We start from the raw sequence: 5,327 nt of genomic DNA on the forward strand, positions 1-5,327 counted from the left end.
GTCACATGCTTTCTTTTCAAGCCAGAGCTTACAATGTCCCTCCTAGCAGGGAGTGCCATTCCAATTCTCACATGGGCTAAAGACATTTTTTCTTAAATATCCTCCTGGTTACAAGAATAATTTCCCATCTCATTTCCACTTTGAGCTGCATTCATAAAGATGGGCAGTCACTGAAGGATGCAGAGCCAAGGGGCAGGAAGTCTTCATACACCATTGATTCCTGACCATCACTTTTCTTGGTTTTTTTTGTTTTGTTTTGTTTTTGTGAGGCAATTGGGGTTAAGGGACTTTCCCAGGGTCACACAGCTAGTAAGTGTCAAGTGTCTGGGGCTGGATATGAACTCAGGTCTTCCTGAATCCAGGGCTGGTGCTCTATCCACTGCACCACCTAGTTGCCCCAACCATCACTTTTCTAACCAGATCCCAAGCCTCCTGCAGGAATATTCTGTCATTAACCCAACCCCAACCAAGTATTGTGAGGGGGAAAAGGAAACAAAATAAAAGGCTTGAGAATTTAAGGTTTCCTAGAAGGAGTAGAAAGATGAAAAATAAGCTATTCAGTTGTTGGTGTTTTTTTTTGTTCAATAGAAATTTGGAAAAGTTTCAATTATAAGGTGCTGCTTATTTTTAAGGCATCCTTTACAAATCTGGAGTCTCTGTTAGTTTAGGAATATAAAAATGTATTGTGCTTATACCAGTTTGTTCCCCAAACAATTGTTTGATACATTTGTAGATATGAAGGCCAGAAAAATGGTAGAAAAATGTAGGAAACTAAATAACTTGCCTTGTCCCCATTAGACAAAAAAAAGTGGGGGAGCCTCCTATTTTCCTCTGCTCTTTTCCTTTTCTTCACCACCCACCAAAATTTTTAATGTTTTTCTCCCCTAACCTCCATGTATAAAATAAAAAGGATTATCTAATGCATGGATGAAAGTCAAGAACAATGTTTATAATTTTATTTTGTCACACACACACTCTCCCCTGGCTCCATTCAACAAAGGTGAGTGGCTCCTTTTTGCCTCCAGGATCCAGCATACAATCCTCCCTTGGGTTGTTCAAGCCTTTGGTAGCATGGCCCCTTGCTGCCTTCCCAGGACTCTTCCACCACACTCCCCTCCATGAATCAGCTGCCCAGGGTACCTGCCCTTCTTCCTGTACCTCGCTCTTTGCCTCACCATCCTCCATGTCTGGAATTCTCTCCTTGCCCCTTCAGCCTCCAGGCTTCCCTGGCTTCCTCCAGATTCCTCCAAAGGGGCTCCAACCCCACCTCTGGTGAGAAGCCTTTCCCCACTGCCCTCACTGCCAGTGCCCTCCCTCAGTCAGGGATTCTCTCCACTTTGTCCTGGATGGGTCTTGTTGGCACAAAGGTGTTTGCCTGTTGTCCCCCCCCTCCTTAGACTGTGAGTGCCCTGAGAGCAGGGACTCTTCTGCCTTCCTTTACATCCCCAGTGCTTACCACAGTGCCTGACACACAGTAGGCTCTTAATAAATGTTTTCTGCTTTGACTTTTTTGTCCTGTGGCTTCACTTTCATAAGGGGCCCCAGTCCAGTTGTACCTGATTCGATCATAGTGACTGTCTGGTCATCTCCTTCTCTAATACCTGCTCACAGTAGACAAAAAACATGGTTGTTTTGGGTGGGGGTAAAAATAGGAACCACAGTCATTTCATTACCTCAATCCCCAACAACATGATAACATAACATTAGAAAGGCTCCATCTACTTTGGAAGGGAAATCAAATATGACAAACTCTGGATAAGAGACCCTGAGGTTTTGTCCAAAAGGATGTTCACAATGTCACAATTGTAAAAGTATGTGGTCACATGCCCTGCTCACCTGTCCTCGACCAGAAATGTCTTCTCATTCTTATAAGCCCTGCCAGCTGAAATATTCCCCCAGAACTTTTCCCTTTTGTCCTTTGAATGACTGTCCTGTTCTCTAGATCCTAGTTTCTTTTTTCTTTTTTTTTTTTTAGTGAGGCAATTGGGGTTAAGTGACTTGCCCAGGGTCACATAGCTAGTAAGTGTTAAGTGTCTGAGGCCGGATTTGAATTCAGGTACTCCTGACTCCAGGGCCGGTGCTCTATCCACTGCGCCACCTAGCTGCCCCTAGATCCTAGTTTCTTAAACTTTGAGCGGCAACCCCATATGGGGTCACAATGTAATGGGGGATTGGTAAAAAAAAAACTTGACAACAGTAAAAGATTATACATACCAATTTTATACAGTTATATACAAAGGTCACAGAAAATTTTCTCAGGTAAAAAGGGGTCACCAGGGGAAAAAGTTTAAGAAGCCCTGTTCTAGATAAGGACTTCAGAGTGGGGTTTTCACCTACAGTGGACATTTCAAAGAGCTGTTGGGGGGGACAGAAGGGGGAGCCAGGCCAAGAGTGGAGTCTAGACCCGCAATTGCACCCACACTGATATAGCCCCAGGCAGGCTGCACCAGAGAGACTTACCCCCTAGCCTCCAAATAAGCTGCCAACAGTGTCTTCTGGAACTAATCTCACAGTCTGCTGAGAGGGCTGAACAGCTGCTGGCTGGGGGGAGTCTATGACCATGTATGCAGGAGCTGAGGGGGGATTTGTATGTCCTACCCCAGCAGGGAACCAGGAAGAAACTGAGTGGTGGCAGCCCAGGTTGGGGAGGGGTGCAGGCCTGTTGGAGCTAGCAACCACAGCACATAAAGTTTTGCTGCCTGGTTGGTTGGCAAGGTGGCTTGGGGTTATCTATGGAATAGAGAAAGGGCCAGGCAAATGAAGAAACTGTCCCTCATTAAATCATAACACCTGGGTCCCCCTGAGGCTTGGGCAATAGATCCTGGAAACAGGAACCCACACTAAGAAGGAGTTAAAAGTCAAGTGAAAGACAGGCAGGATGAGCAGGCAGAGAAAGTTGCAAACCAAAGAAAGCTTCTTTAGTGAAAAGAAAGAAAGAGGTGCACCCTCAGTCTATTATATGCCTGTTCTTTAATACCTTCTCAACCTCCACTCCCACACTTTGTTTCTAATTCTCATTCCTAGCCTTCTTCAGGTGATAGAGGAAAAAGAGCTAAGGCATGAACAGGAGGTGGGTGGGAAGGAACTGGAGACAGATTGTGGCAAAACATAAAAGAGAAACTGTTAACTCAAGGGCAGTTCTTGGCCAGAATTCTGGGAACAAGCAGGATGATAGGGATCCCTGGGGGGCATGCCCCCATCAGGCTTCAATAGCTCCACTTCCTGCTCCTTCCTGTCACCACTCCCCACTGGCTCTATTGGAAATCATAAGACTTCAGAGAGGGACAGCTAGGTGACACAGTGGATAGAGAACCAGCCCTGGATTCAGGAGGACCTGAGTTCAAATCTGTCCTCAGACACTTGACATTTACTAGCTGTGTGACCCTGGGCAAGTCACTTAACCCCAATTGCCTCACCAAAAAAAAAAAAAAAAGGCTTCAGAGAAATGAAAACTAGCTCCTCATTAGAAAAAAGGCTGTTTACCTATGATATTAGGGCAGGAAAATCTGCCAACAGTCATTTAAACTTTCCTTCCTTTTTATTAGTGGTTAAGCGTCATATTTCTGCAATGGGTCCTGGAGGGAATGAGAGAAGAGAGAAGAGACCAGTCAAGTCATATGGGCTTTGAGGTAGCAGTAATGACTTTTCACCAACCAAAGGGCTGATGTCAGTATGGTTCTCTGCCTCTGTTCCCTATCAACATAGTCTCCCAAAGTATAAGTGCAGTTTTAAGTCAACTGGAGTCCTATGTCCCTTGCCCCTCCCCCACTTTTCCCCCACCACCAGCCTGGGCCCTCTGACTAGAATAATATGGATCTAGGGAAATGGCATGTACTGCCAACTAAATCCCACTCTTTTCAGAGAAACATATACTCCTCTGCTCTTCCATTTCCATGCCTCCATTCCCACCCCCAACAACTCCTCAGTAATACTTTTGCCACTCCCTGTGGAAGCACAAGTGAAGGCTCTCTGTCTGAGTTCAGGAAGTTCAGAAATAAGGAGGCCTTGGTCAGTTCCTCAAACCCATTTCAACTTTTACTCCTGGAGGTGAAGGCCTCTCCAAATCAATGATTATGTGATAATGGAGCATCCATAGTAGGAGGGGAAAAGAAGAAAAACCCACCCAAGAGCTTGGTGTCCAATAAAGCTATAGGAAAGGATATTCTTCACAGCTGGCTAGAGCTGGGAGGAAGATGGGAGGAATCTTCAATCAATCAAACAAGAAGTATTTATTAAGCACCTACTAATTTGTCTAACACTGTGCTAAGTGCTGGATGATATAAGTACAAAGAATGAAGTAATTCCTGCTTGCAGTGAGCTTACAGTCTAGTGGGAAAGCTTACATTCTCATGAAGAAATTGGCTTCTGGATTGAGGTGGTGGTGTAGCGATTCCTTCTAAGATAGTTTCCCAGCTTTCTCCTTTTGTACCAGAAATCCCATTTCTGATGAGTGTTTAGGATGTCATCTCCTTTTGAGATGGGGAAGGGGAAAAGTTACTGGATGCTGACTGAGGGGAGAAAAGGTGCTATCTGCCACTTTTGCTTTCAGATCTATACAGAACCCTGTCATAGGTGGAGAGAGATTAAGAATCACCCACTCATCTACTTGAGGTCAGCTAAGAAAAGGAATGTGGAACTTTATATTTATGATACAGGTGCTAGGAAGTTGTTTCAGCCTAGATGGACACTTATCTATGAAATCATAATTGAGGAGATAGAGGGAGACCTCAATTCAGCTTCCTCATTGGCAACAATTAGAATGAGGGTTTCCTGAGTTTGAGGAACTTTTTTTAAAGGAAGAAGACATTTGATCAAGGTGCACTACCTGTTTCATTCCCTTCATTTAATGGAAAATATCCCTCCAAATGAGTGATTATATAGTAATGCAAGTGTCTACTCTAGGAAGTGGAAAAAGGAAAGCCAACCAAGAGATTATATGTTCAAAAAATGATTCCTTACAAGTTACTCCTACGTAGGAGCATCTAAGTGGCTCAGTGGATAAAGCGCGGGCCCTGGATTCAGGAGGACCTGAGTTCAAATCCAGTCTTAGACACTTGACACTTACTAGCTGTGTGACCCTGGGCAAGTCACATAACCTCCATTGTCCTGCAAAAAAAAAATTAAAATTACTCCTATGTAACTCCTACCCAAGGCCCAGGAGGATTGCAAATAGGAGTGGGGTGCTGTAATGCTCTAAATCTGCATCTGAAATGGGGCAGTGTGGAGGTTCCAAAGATGATATCTGTTTCTCTTTTTTGTAAATGAAAAGTTCTTTATCTCATATATGTTCAAGAAGTCCAATTCCTTTTTTTCTAGGGAGGGAGAAC

Source organism: Dromiciops gliroides, chromosome 5, assembly GCF_019393635.1.
Source record: "Dromiciops gliroides isolate mDroGli1 chromosome 5, mDroGli1.pri, whole genome shotgun sequence".
Taxonomy (NCBI): domain Eukaryota; kingdom Metazoa; phylum Chordata; class Mammalia; order Microbiotheria; family Microbiotheriidae; genus Dromiciops; species Dromiciops gliroides.